This window comes from Artemia franciscana, chromosome 17 (assembly GCF_032884065.1).
Source record: "Artemia franciscana chromosome 17, ASM3288406v1, whole genome shotgun sequence".
NCBI lineage: Eukaryota > Metazoa > Arthropoda > Branchiopoda > Anostraca > Artemiidae > Artemia > Artemia franciscana.
In genome coordinates this window covers 9,243,187-9,258,430 of record NC_088879.1, presented here as the reverse complement: position 1 = coordinate 9,258,430, position 15,244 = coordinate 9,243,187, and the positions used below count along the sequence as shown (strand labels likewise).

General features: G+C 32.4%; 1 long non-coding RNA gene across 1 annotated transcript in view; it reads left to right on the top strand.

Annotated features, from left to right (window-relative positions):
• LOC136037810 (uncharacterized) overlaps positions 1-3,727 on the top strand; it is an 11,358-nt gene extending 7,631 nt beyond the window's left edge. The window contains exon 2 of the long non-coding RNA XR_010620042.1: positions 3,617-3,727. This is a non-coding gene — a long non-coding RNA (uncharacterized LOC136037810). The remainder of the gene's footprint in view (positions 1-3,616) is intronic.
• The last annotated feature ends 11,517 nt before the right edge of the window (positions 3,728-15,244 follow it).

Genomic DNA, 15,244 nt, shown 5'->3' with positions numbered 1-15,244 from the left:
AAAAACTAAAAACTAATAAAAAAAATAAAAAAGCTAAAAAACTAAAAAAAACTAAAAAAAGGCAAAAACTACAAAAAAAACTAAAAACTAATAAAAAAGCTAAAAAACTAAAAAAACTAAAAAAAGGCAAAAACTACAAAAAAAACTAAAAACTAATAAAAAAAATAAAAAAGCTAAAAAACTAAAAAAACTAAAAAAACTAAAAAAAGGTAAAAAACTAAAAAAACTAAAAACTAAAAAAAACTAAAAAAAAAGGAAAAAACTGAAAAATAAGCTAAAATAAAGGTAAAAACCAATAAAAACTAAAAAAAAACTGAAAAAACTAAAAAAAGGCAAAAACTACAAAAAAAAACTAAAAACTAATAAAAAAAGTAAAAAAGCTAAAAAACTAAAAAACTAAAAAAAGGTAAAAAACTAAAAAAAATAAAAAATAAAAAAAACTAAAAAAAGGAAAAAACTGAAAAATAAGCTAAAATAAAGGTAAAAACCAATAAAAAACTAAAAAGAAAAAAAGGAAAAAACTAAAAAAAATTTTCATCTAAAAAACTAAAAAAAACTAAAAAAGGTAAAAACTAAAAGAACTAAAAAAGAAAAAAATAAATGACGAAACTCAAAGAGAAAGCGACCAGGACAAAAGGAATGTTCGATTAGCAATCAACAAAGCACCGGGACACATGGAGTATAAATGACGACCAGGACATAAGTAAAAAAAAAAAACTATCTATATATATAAAAATAAGTTGTCTGTGGATCTGTGGATCGTGGATCAGGTGACGTCACCTGAAAAAACTGGATCAGGTGACGTCAAAACTGAAAAAACTAAAAAAAGGCAAAAACTACAAAAAAAACTAAAAACTAATAAAAAAAATAAAAAAGCTAAAAAACTAAAAAAACTAAAAAAAGGCAAAAACTACAAAAAAAACTAAAAACTAATAAAAAAGCTAAAAAACTAAAAAAACTAAAAAAAAGGCAAAAACTACAAAAAAAACTAAAAACTAATAAAAAAAATAAAAAAGCTAAAAAACTAAAAAAAACTAAAAAAACTAAAAAAAGGTAAAAAACTAAAAAAACTAAAAACTAAAAAAAACTAAAAAAAAGGAAAAAACTGAAAAATAAGCTAAAATAAAGGTAAAAACCAATAAAAAACTAAAAGAAAAACTGAAAAAACTAAAAAAAGGCAAAAACTACAAAAAAACTAAAAACTAATAAAAAAAGTAAAAAAGCTAAAAAACTAAAAAAACTAAAAAAACTAAAAAAACTAAAAAAAGGTAAAAAACTAAAAAAAATAAAAAATAAAAAAAAAACTAAAAAAAGGAAAAAACTGAAAAAAAAATAAGTTGTCTGTCTGTGGATGGATCAGGTGACGTCACCTGAAAAAACTGGATCAGGTGACGTCAAAACTGAAAAAACTAAAAAAAGGCAAAAACTACAAAAAAAACTAAAAACTAATAAAAAAAATAAAAAAGCTAAAAAACTAAAAAAACTAAAAAAAGGCAAAAACTACAAAAAAAAACTAAAAACTAATAAAAAAAATAAAAAAGCTAAAACTAAAAAAACTAAAAAAACTAAAAAAAGGTAAAAAACTAAAAAAACTAAAAACTAAAAAAAACTAAAAAAAAAGGAAAAAACTGAAAAATAAGCTAAAATAAAGGTAAAAACCAATAAAAACTAAAAAAAAAACTGAAAAAACTAAAAAAGGCAAAAACTACAAAAAAAACTAAAAACTAATAAAAAAAGTAAAAAAGCTAACAAACTAAAAAAACTAAAAAAAGGTAAAAAACTAAAAAAAATAAAAAATAAAAAAAAACTAAAAAAAAGGAAAAAACTGAAAAATAAGCTAAAATAAAGGTAAAAACCAATAAAAAACTAAAAAGAAAAAAAGGAAAAAACTAAAAAAAATTTTCATCTAAAAAACTAAAAAAAACTAAAAAAGGTAAAAACTAAAAGAACTAAAAAAGAAAAAAATAAATGACGAAACTCAAAGAGAAAGCGACCAGGACAAAAGGAATGTTCGATTAGCAATCAACAAAGCAGCGGGACACAGGGAGTATAAATGACGACCAGGACATAAGTAAAAAAAAAAAACTATCTATATATATAAAAATAAGTTGTCTGTGGATCTGTGGATCGTGGATCAGGTGACGTCACCTGAAAAAACTGGATCAGGTGACGTCAAAACTGAAAAAACTAAAAAAAGGCTAAAACTACAAAAAAAACTAAAAACTAATAAAAAAAATAAAAAAGCTAAAAAACTAAAAAAACTAAAAAAAGGCAAAAACTACAAAAAAAACTAAAAACTAATAAAAAAGCTAACAAACTAAAAAAACTAAAAAAAAGGCAAAAACTACAAAAAAACTAAAAACTAATAAAAAACATAAAAAAGCTAAAAAACTAAAAAAACTAAAAAAACTAAAAAAAGGTAAAAAACTAAAAAAACTAAAAACTAAAAAAACTAAAAAAAGAAAAAAACTGAAAAATAAGCTAAAATAAAGGTAAAAACCAATAAAAAACTAAAAAAAAAACTGAAAAAACTAAAAAAAGGCAAAAACTACAAAAAAACTAAAAACTAATAAAAAAAGTAAAAAAGCTAAAAACTAAAAAAACTAAAAAAACTAAAAAAACTAAAAAAAGGTAAAAAACTAAAAAAAATAAAAAATAAAAAAAAAATAAAGGTAAAAACCAATAAAAAACTAAAAAGAAAAAAAGGAAAAAACTAAAAAAAATTTTCATCTAAAAAACTAAAAAAAGCTAAAAAGGTAAAAACTAAAAGAACTAAAAAGAAAAAAATAAATGACGAAACTCAAAGAGAAAGCGACCAGGACAAAAGGAATGTTCGATTAGCAATCAACAAAGCACCGGGACACAGGGAGTATAAATGACGACCAGGACATAAGTAAAAAAAAAAAACTATCTATATATATAAAAATAAGTTGTCTGTGGATCTGTGGATCGTGGATCAGGTGACGTCACCTGAAAAAACTGGATCAGGTGACGTCAAAACTGAAAAAACTAAAAAAAGGCAAAAACTACAAAAAAAACTAAAAACTAATAAAAAAAATAAAAAAGCTAAAAAACTAAAAAAACTAAAAAAAGGCAAAAACTACAAAAAAAACTAAAAACTAGTAAAAAAGCTAAAAAACTAAAAAAACTAAAAAAAAGGCAAAAACTACAAAAAAAACTAAAAACTAATAAAAAAAATAAAAAAGCTAAAAAACTAAAAAAACTAAAAAAACTAAAAAAAGGTAAAAAACTAAAAAAACTAAAGACTAAAAAAAACTAAAAAAAAGGAAAAAACTGAAAAATAAGCTAAAATAAAGGTAAAAAACCAATAAAAACTAAAAAAAAACTGAAAAAACTAAAAAAAGGCAAAAACTACAAAAAAACTAAAAACTAATAAAAAAAGTAAAAAGCTAAAAAACTAAAAAAACTAAAAAAACTAAGAAAACTAAAAAAAGGTAAAAAACTAAAAAAACTAAAAAATAAAAAAAAAAACTAAAAAAAAGGAAAAAACTGAAAAATAAGCTAACATAAAGGTAAAAACCAATAAAAAACTAAAAAGAAAAAAGGAAAAAACTAAAAAAATTTTCATCTAAAAAACTAAAAAAAAATAAAAAAGGTAAAAACTAAAAGAACTAAAAAAGAAAAAAATAAATGACGACACTCAAAGAGAAAGCGACCAGGACAAAAGGAATGTTCGATTAGCAATCAACAAAGAACCGGGACACAGGGAGTATAAATGACGACCAGGACATAAGTAAAAAAAAAATTAACAAAACTAAAAGAAGGTAAAAACTACAAAAAAACTAAAAGAAAAAAAAACTAAAAACTAATAAAAAAACTAAAAAATCTAAAAATCTAAATAAACTAAAAAAAAAAAAAAAGGAAAAAAATAAAGGAGAAAAACAAAACTAAAAAACGAATGTATATACAGACCGGTACACCGGGATACAAATGACGACCGGGACACAGGGAATATAAATGACGACCGGGACACAGGGACACAACTACAACGGGGACACCGGGGGAAACAGGGGGATATAAATGACGACCGGGACAAAAAAACTAAAAAGAAAAAAAAACTAAAAACTAATAAAAAAACTAAAAAATCTAAAAATCTAAATAAGCTAAAAAAGAAAAAAAAGGAAAAAATAAAGGAGAAAAACAAAACTAAAAACGAATGTATATACAGACCGGGACACCGGGATACAAATGACGACCGGGACACAGGGAATATAAATGACGACCGGGACACAGGGACACAACTACAACGGGGACACCGGGGAAACAGGGGGATGTAAATGACGACCGGGACACCGGGACAGGGAATGGTCGATTAGCAATCACCATCAACAAAGCTCAAGGGCAATCATTAGAATCATGAGGTATAGATCTGAATACAGATTGTTTTCCATGGACCATTATATGTGCATGTTCAAGAGTCGGTAAACCTGACAATCTATTTATATGCAAAGACAATGGGACAGCAAAGAATGTTGTATATTCGCAAGTTTTACGTAGTTAAAACCATATATATATATATATATATATATATATATATATATATATATATATATATATATATATATATATATATATATATATATATATATATAGATATATATATCTATCTATATTCACAGGTGGGACATAGGGACACAACTACAATGGCGCGTAACTATTATGGCGCGTATAATATATATATATATATATATATATATATATATATATATATATATATATATATATATATATATATATATATATATATATATATTCTTTGATAATATCATCTTCATACCTCTAGGCATAGTTGTAATAGTAGTTGCAGTAGTAGTATTGATATTACTAGTAGTAGCATTAACATATCGACAGAACTTTCCTCTTATCAAGTCCCAGAGGTTTCAACTTAATACAATTATCCTAACACAACTTAATATGTTGCAGATATATCCTATTGATAACCTGTATGTTATCATATTTTCCTCTCAGTGCTCTTAGCCGTACGAATAGGATCAATAGAAATAGTAGTAGTAAATACAGCAGTAGCATTAATATTAGCAGTAGTGTGCACATATTACCTTTTGGTGAGACAATATTCCCTTTTAAGCATTCTCAGAAAGTTCTAACTTAAAACCTTTCTCAATAACATATACTTTTTGTAAACAATGAACAAATTGCCTAAGTTACAACCCTTGCCCTGAGAACTTTGGGCAGGTTTAATTCCTCAGACATAGGTACTGGACCTTTCAAAAAGGCTGAACGAAATAGATCTCTCCAAATTTCGATGGGATATATCTTGTGGAATGATAGACTTGGGAGGGGCTAATTGAGTTCAATTCATTTTTGACTATTAAAAAGGATAACTTTGGAATTACAATCAAATGAGCTCCATCCGATTCAAACCTTTTATGACCACTCGTTCCCAAAAAACCTTATATATTCTGAGACATAACTTACAACCCTTACCCATGGGCTCTGGGGTGTCCACCCTAAAGACATTGCCATATGATTTTTGGACTACTGGTAACAAAATTACTGTCTCACAATTTCAATTAACTGTGTTTTAAGAAAAGAGACTGTCAGGGAGGGGGGCTAGTTGCTCTCCCTCATAATTGACTCTTAAAAATGAAACTAGAACTATACATTTCAAATTAAATGAGCCTCTTCAAAAGTTCACCTGACCACCCCTTCCATAAAAATCTGATATGCCCCTGGGGCATAACTTACAACCCTTACCCCCTGAATTTCGGGGATTCTTTCCACCCCAAAGGCATTATTATATGATCTTCGGTCGATTTTTGAACAAATGGCTGTCTCAAAATTTTATCGGATGTTCTTCTGGAATATAAGACGTAGGGGGGGGGGGCTGCGATTTCCATTGTAAAAAGCCCTATCAATGAGTTTAAATAGCCACACTTTCCATAAAAACCTTATGTGCTCTCGAGGCATAACTTATAAACCTTGCGCTGAGGGCAGTTGGGAGGGGGAGGGAGCTGTCATAATTTTCAAACCTTTCAACTACGCTAAATAAAATGGCTATATTAAAATTTTGATCAGATGTGTTCTGGGAATTGGTATGCGTGAAGGGGGGGGGCTTGTTGCACTCCGATCGCTTTTGACTAATAATGAAAAGGTACTAGACCTTTCAATTTTCCATCGAATGAACTTTTTCTGAAGTTTCTAAGACAACAAATGGCAATCTCAAAATTTTTATCAGATGCATATCGGTAAACTAAGAGGCAAGGGGGGCTTGTATCCATCATTTGATAACTCTTAATTAAAAAAAAAAAGTTTGAACTTGTGATTACCAATCAAATGTCCAATTGCCACCCTCCGAAGTTTAAACGATCAATGGAAAGTTCTAATGTTGTTGTTTTTTTTTAATTGAGAGAGATCAAAGGTTGAATAAACGCTCCCCCCCATACCTCCGAGGATCATATAATAATGCCTTTTGGGTGGAAATAAATCCCCAGAGTCTAGGGGGAAGGGTTTAAAGTTATGCTCCAGTGGCATATCAGGTTTTTATGGAAGGGGTGGTCATGTGAACTTTACAAGAAGCTCATTTAATTTTAAATGTATTGTTCTAGTTTCCTTTTTAAGAGTTCTTCTATGATAAAGAAGTTTGGTGAACCCATAGAAAAATATGCTCAAGAAGTACGAAAAGAGGTTACTGATCTAAAAGCAAAAGCTCGTTTCCAGATAAAAGAAATAATTGTAAAACTATAAGCTCCCCTTCAGCTTATAATTATGCACAGTTCTGCAGCTAGATAAATCAAAAGATACTTTGTGCTGCCAGGCTCTTAAAGTATTGCATCTGCAATGTTTCAGGAACAACTAAGGGTTTAAGTTTACACCTTCAGAGAATAGTGAGAAAGATGTTGCCCTAAGTTATAGGACTAAATATACACAGGTAATCAAAATACCATGCCTGTAATATATTGAGAGCAGGTTGGGGAATCGATTTGGAACTCTCCGGTAACATTGAGGGGCATGTTGGAATAAATCAAAAGACACTGTGTGCTAATAAATTGTCAACGGGGCGTATTAATTTTTATTTAGTTTTTCTTAATTGACAGTTTCATATGAATAGACGTAAGTTTTATTTAATATAATATTTGAGAATATATAAAAAATTTGACGTCAATAAGCCAATTCAGAATTAGATATCAACTGGACAATTCAACTGGGCAGCGTAATTGCATTGCCTATGATTCGAGATCCTATGATAATATTTAAGAATATATAAAAAACTAGGTGTTGGGGTGGCGCTTCGCGCTACCCCAACACCTAGTTGGTGGGGCACTTCGCGCCCCCCAAGCCCCCCCGCGCGCGTAAGTCGTAACGCGCCATATTAGTTACGCTCCATTGTAGTTGTGTCCCTGTGTCCCACCTGTGAATATAGATAGATTTATATATGTGTTTCAAACTACGTAAAAATTGCGAATATACAACATTCTTGGCTTTCCCACTACTGGGAGCTTTCCGTTTCCAATTGCCAGCAATTGATCTGAAAATGTTTGACCAGAGTCATCGTTTTGCAATCGGACACGCATATTTGTAGTTAAATTTAATATTTTTGCGTGTGCCCATACATTAGAATTTTTCAGGCAAGCATTCATTTTGTCTGCAGGAGTTAAACTACGTAAAAATTGCGAATATACAACATTCTTGGCTTTCCCATTGTCTGTGCATATACAAAGCCGTATGTACTAATAATGACGTCATATGCAAACGCTCTTTTTACAAACAAACAAACATGCATACACACAACTCGTTTTCATATACATAGATAGATAGATAGATGCAATACAAATTAACTGCGTAAAACTTGCGAATATACAACATTCTTCGCTGTCCAATTGTCACTGCATATAAATAGATTGTCAGGTTTACGAACCCTCAAACATGCAACGTACAATTGTCCATGGGAAAAACAATCAGTATTAAGATCTATACCACATTTTTCTAATGATTGACCTTGAGCTTTGCTAATGGTGATTGCAAATGCTAATCGAATTTGGAATTGCAATCTTTTAAATTGAAAAGGCAGATCCGTTGGAATCATGGGAATGCGAGGAATAGGGCAGCCTCACCCTCAAAAGGCCCTGTCAAGATTGTGGCTTCTATTAGGTTTTCCATTGTTTTTTTTTACGGCAAGTCGCGTGCCATTGCAAACCTTTGGTGGGTTGATATTTCTTAAAAGTATTATTGGTACGCATATTTTTAGTTGTAGCACGTGTGGTGGAAACCCTGAAAGATCTATGGAATTTAAAAATTCAGATGGATAATTAACCGCTTAATTTGGTTCCAAAACTGTGTCGACTGACTTGTAAATGACTGCCTGGTCTCGAATCTTGGTCAAAACAATATTGTTGATTTCGTGGACGTCTATATTTTTGGGTGCGAGAATCGCTCTTTCACTTAGCCATTTATTATTTTTATAATTTTTTAGAATATCCGGAAATAATTTTTCAATCAATTCATTTTTAGACGTCACTAAATTACAGAAATCAGCAGGTAGTTGTATACGTCCTGAAATTGAGTCTACTGGGAGCTTTCCGTTTCCAATTGCCAAGCAATTGATCTGAAAATGTTTTACCAGAGTCATCGTTTTGCAATCGGACACGCATATTTGTAGTTAATTTTAATATTTTTACGTGTGCCCATAAATTAGAATTTTTCAGGCAAGCATTCATTTCGTCTGCAGGAGTTGATCTAGGTATTATATGTAATGTTTGCCTGAAATCTCCCGCAAGCAATATTAATGTGCTGCCAAAGGGTTTCGACTTCCCTCTCAAATCTTTCAAGCATTGATCCAGAGCCTCGAGCGATTTTTTGTGTGCCATTGTGCACTCATCCCAAATAATAAGTTTGCATTGCTGCAATACTTTACCCATCCCAGATAATTTGGAAATATTTCACGTGGGAGTTTCTGTAGAATGCAAATTCAGAGGCAATTTCAAAGCGGAATGAGCAGTTTTTTCACCAGGCAGCAATGTTGCGGCTATTCCGGACGACGCAATTGCCAACGCTATATCATTTTTGATCGAATTGATGCCAGAATCAGTGTTATCACAAACGTTTTACCAGTACCTCCTGGCGTATCCAAAAAGAAAATTTCTCCAACGTTGTTATCGACACAATGCATTATCGTATCATAAATGTCTTTTTGTTCCGACGTTAACTTGGAAATGTTATTTTGTACATACGACAATAGATCACTCGTACTGTAACTTTGTTCAAGATCCAATTCTACACATGTCGAAACAGCAGCGATACGGTTAGGTGAAGGCATTCCCAAATCCTGAAGAGGTTTGTTTGCCATACGTACGCACAAATCTTCTATAATAACTAAAGTGTAGTTATAAATTTCTGATGTAAAATCAAAAGTCATATCTGACGTCTCTAACTGTTTTCGATGGAGTATATCTTCGGACATTTTTGACTTATATTTTTCCCCTAACTCTGTAGGAGCTGATGGAGAGCAAGTTGTTAAAATGATGCCAAACAATGCACGAATTTGACTTGGGGTTGACGTTTCGCACGCGTCATTGATGCAGTTATCCCAGTGTTTGTCATTCTCCAATAAATTCAGAGCTTGGCATGCACTACGGTAAGTGTCATATATAGTACCGTTTACAGTTCTCAAATACTCAAAGGATGTCGGACCGGGTACATTCACCAAAAGCAGGCGTAGAAAGAAGCATTCATGTTCATTGGGGTGAACGGTGTAGAGTCTTCCTATCGTGGTATCTTTGAAGATGGTAGGTTGGCTGTCGACTGACTTACCCTGTTTTCGACGTTCAAATACTTTATTTTTAGTATTCCACGTGTAGTACGAAGGCACTTCAGTATACAGCAATTTTTTTGCAAAAAAAATCATTTTTGCAAAGCGAAAAAAAAGCTGTTAATTTTGTATCCGGTGGATTCAGGGCTCTTTGTTGCACGTTGGTTTCCGAGAAAAAACACGTTGACCATTCTGTAAATGTACCACTAAGTGAACAACAGCTGGACTACGTTCATGTATCGGAAATGAAAGAATTCGCCAAACAGCTTCATTACTGCTTATGTATCTTCCAGCCTGATATTGTACGATTTCGTCGAAATCTTTGATTTCGGGCTGCAAGCAAAAAACTGCCATGTCACTGCCTTTGTTGACGTATTTACATATGTATTTGATTGCCTTTACGGAGTTACAGTATTCAACGTTTATGTGTGCATTAAATGTTTTTGATAATAATGGGGAATATGGAACAACCCACTGGTTATCTACATCGATGGTGGTACCGTTACGCTTCTTTATTATTGCTGTTTTACCGCCATCTTCAGTAGATCTTCTTCTATATTGTGGGTAGCCATCATTGCCAGTAATTGTGTTGGATACTAAAAGTCAAGGATATTGCTTTGTGCACCTTCCTTTGGGCATGCATGGTGAATTTTCGTTCTGTGCACCGCAAGGTCCATGTATCATATTTTTTACAATAATATCATGTTACCCCTTATCGACATTTTTATCAGGTATTTCAGCGGAAATCACATCATCACTTTCGTTCGAAGTAATTTTTTTATGTAGCCAGATTAGTATATGTGCGTGTGGCAAACCTCGTTTTTGCCATTCCACTGAGTACATCCAGCATCACACTGACCCAAGCACTTCAAGTTTTACTATGTAGTTTATCAGTGATTTCAACTTTCGCCGGAAGACACGGGCCGTAATGTCATGCCTATGAACCGCCGATTGTCCTTGAAGTAAAAGCTGCAGTATCTCGTCCCAAGATTGATTACATGTAAATGTAATAAATAAATCTGGACGACCATAGAGACGAACATACGCAATAGCATCTTGAGCATATTCATGCATATGACGGGGACTGCCAGCATATGACGAAGGTAAAATTGTTAATCTTCCAACGTTTGTGGTACTACCGCCATTTATAACTGCATCTCGCAAATGAATGTATTGGTCAGAGCGGAGCTTGGTCTGATTCAGACGGATATATAGCAAACGTTCTGATTCAATTTCAGCATACATATCAACGACAAATTGGTGAAACAATTCACGGCATTTTAAAATATAGTTTTCTTCATCCTGCCGAATCGTTAGTCTATAGGAATAATAATGCATTTCACTGCATTTCTTATTCATTTCTTTGTTAGTGGCTGGATTCATCAATTTAATATTAAAGTGATAGCCGTCGGCTCCATCCCAAAAAATGATAGGATATTGTAGGGCATCGTAGCATCGATGAGTTTCAGCAATTCTTAACAACTGAGCGTTTCGCTTATGAAGAATAATATCTCGAGGTAAAAACTGATCACCGACCATAACGATTGCCACTTCGTCGATAGTTGGAGCATTGTATCTAGGCACATGTTGGCCAGGAGGCGTTTTGTCAGCGGAAATAACAATTTTATGCGTATCAGTAGGCATCAAATCGATGGCTGTTTTGAACAGACGCACTAAATTATTATTTTCGTGGAAAAGATGTTGCAATTGGAAAACGATTGTCCTTTCAACGTTGGGAAAATTTCGCAACGTGCATTCAATTCAGAATTTCTATCACTGATGAAGTACAATTGTAAAAATTTATGATTCTCGCCTGAGAATGGTAGAAGGGACCCTGCTCTATGATAAATTTGCCCTTTTACTTTGAAAGTAGACATAAATTGATCTGGATTTTCGATTTGGGCTCCAAACGACGTCATTTGGAATATGAGTTGTATTTTCTGATTTGTGACAAAAAACGCTTAGATTCTGACGTAGTTCCAGTAAGGAAAGTCTTCAATGGCTCTGGTGTTGCAGCCAATAGAGGAAGTTTAACTTTTCCTGAGGCGCAACACATTCCCATTGTTTCACCATTGAATTTCAAGGCCTTGCAATAGGGACAAATTTTATACATTGTCCCGATTTGAAAACATCTACTCAAGCTATAATCATCGACTGGGCTGTACCTGAATGCCAGGCGATAACTTTCAGGTTGCTCTGATTCCTCGGCACGCTTTCTTTTCTTACTTTCTCTATCAGCAGCAAGCCTGATTTCTTGCTGTTCTTGTGATTCCTCGGCAAGCTTTCTTTTCTTACTTTCTCTGTCAGCAGCAAGCCTGATTTCTTGCTGTTTTTGTGATTCCTCGGCACGCCTTCTTTTTTCACTTTCTCTTTTAGCAGCAAGTCTGCTTTCGCGTTGCTCTGGTAGTTCCTCGGCACGCTTTCTGTTCTTTCTTTCTCTATCAGCCTCAAGCCTGTTTCCTTGCTGTTCTTTTGATTCCTCGGCACGCTTTCTTTTCTGACTTTCTCTATCAGCAGCAAGTTTTTTGGCATAGACTCTTTGAGCATCTTCATCGGCTTTTGCCATTGTAAGTTCATCAGTCATTTTAAACTTAAACATTAATAGATTTCTACGTGAACATATATGTCTTAAATATCTTGAATGAGGTCACCATCATAGCAAAAATGACGACAACTAACTTCATGACGTCAATCGACACAGATACATGACGTCACCTGACAGACACACAGACAGACAACTTATTATATATATATATATATATATATATATATATATATATATATATATATATATATATATATATATATATATATATATATATATATATATATAAAAATAAGTTGTCTGTCTGTCTGTGGATCTGTGGATCAGGTGACGTCATGTTTCGGCTGACGTCATGAAATTAGTTGCCGTCATTTTTGCTTTGAAGGTGACGTCATTCAAGTTATATAAGACATATGTTCGCGTAGAAATCTATTAATGTTTAAGTTTACAATGACTGATGAAGATGCTCAAAGAGTCTATGGGCACACGTAAAAACATTAAAATTAACTACAAATATGCGTGTCCGATTGCAAAACGATGACTCTGGTCAAACATTTTCAGATCAATTGCTGGCAATGGGAAACGGAAAGCTCCCAGTAGACTCAATTTCAGGACGTATACAACTACCTGCTGATTTCTGTAATTTAGTGACGTCCAAAAATGAATTGATTGAAAAAGTATTTCCGAATATTCTAAAAAATTATAAAAATAATAAATGGCTAAGTGAAAGAGCGATTCTCGCACCCAAAAATATAGACGTCCACGAAATCAACAATATTGTTTTGACCAAGATTCAAGACCAGGCAGTCCTTTACAAGTCAGTCGACACAGTTTTAGAACCAAATGAAGCGGTTAATTATCCATCTGAATTTTAAATTCCATAGATCTTTCAGGGTTTCCACCACACGTGCTACAACTAAAAATAGGCGTACTAATAATACTTTTAAGAAATATAAACCCACCAAAGCCTTGCAATGGCACTCGACTTGCCGTAAAAAAAACAATGGAAAACCTAATAGAGGCCACAATCCTGACAGGGCCTTTTGAGGGTGAGGCTGTTCTTATTCCTCGCATTCCCATGATTCCAACGGATCTGCCTTTTCAATTTAAAAGATTGCAATTCCCAATTCGATTAGCATTTGCAATCACCATTAACAAAGCTCAAGGTCAATCATTAAAAAAATGTGGTATTGATCTTAATACTGATTGTTTTTCCCATGGACAAATTGTACGTTGCATGTTCGAGGGTCGGTAAACCTGACAATCTATTTATATGCAGCGAGAGTTGGACAGCGAAGAATGTTGTATATTCGCAAGTTTTACGCAGTTAATTTGTATTTCGGAACCAAATGAAGCGGTTAATTATCCATCTGAATTTTTAAATTCCATAGATCCTTCAGGGTTTCCACCACACGTGCTACAACTAAAAATAGGCGTACCAATAATACTTTTAAGAAATATCAACCCACCAAAGCTTTGCAATGGCACGCGACTTGCCGTAAAAAAAAAACAATGGAAAACCTAATAGAGGCCACAATCTTGACAGGGCCTTATGAGGGCGAGGCTGTTCTTATTCCTCGCATTCCCATGATTCCAACGGATCTGCTTTTTCAATTTAAAAGATTGCAACACAGACAATGGGACAGCGAAGACTGTTGTATATTCACAAGTTTTACGTAGTTAATTTGTATTGTATCTATCTATCTATCTATCTATATAAAAACGAGCTGTGTGTATGCATGTTTGTTTGTTTGTAAAAAGAGCGTTTGCATATGACGTCATTATTAGTACATACGGCTTTGTATATGGACAGACAATGGGAAAGCCAAGAATGTTGTATATTCGCAATTTTTACGTAGTTTGAAACACATATATAAATCTATCTATATTCACAGGTGGGGACACAGGGACACAACTACAATGGCGCGTAACTAATATGGCGCGTAACGACTTACGCGTGCGGGGGGGCTTGGGGGGCGCGAAGCGCCCCACCAACTAGGTGTTGGGGTGGCGCGAAGCGCCACCCCAACAGCTAGTATATATATATGTATATATATATATATATATATATATATATATATATATATATATATATATATATATATATATATATATATATATATATATATATTGATATAAATATATATATATATATATATATATATATATATATATATATATATATATATATATATATATATATATATATATATATATATATATGTATATATATATATATATATATATATATATATATATATATATATATATATATATATATATATATATATATATATATATATATATATATATATATATATATATATATATGCTAGCTGTTGGGATGGCGCGAAGCGCCATCCCAAGCCCCACCGCGCGCTTAAGTCGTTACGTGCCATATCAGTTACTTGCCATTGTAGTTGTGTCCCACCTGTGAATATAGATATATGTATATATATATATATATATATATATATATATATATATATATATATATATATATATATATCTTCTATATATATATAAAAATAAGTTGTCTGTCTGTCTGTGGATCAGGTGACGTCATGTTTCTGTGTTGACTGACGTCATGAAATTAGTTGTCGTCATTTTTGCTTTGACGGTGACGTCATTAACGGTATTTAAGACATTTGTTCACGGAAAAATGTTTAATTGTAAAATGACTGAAGAACCTACAATGGCAACAGCCGAGGAAGCTGCTCAAAGAGTTTATGCCAAAAAACTTGCTGCTGATAGAGAAAGTAAGAAAAGAAAGCGTTCCGAGGAATCACAAGAACAGCAAGAAAACAGGCTTGCGGCTAAAGAACGCAAAACCGCACAGTTAGATGAAAATCCACCTGGACAGCGAGAGTCAAAACATATCAAAACTGAAAATGATAGCGATGATGATTGGG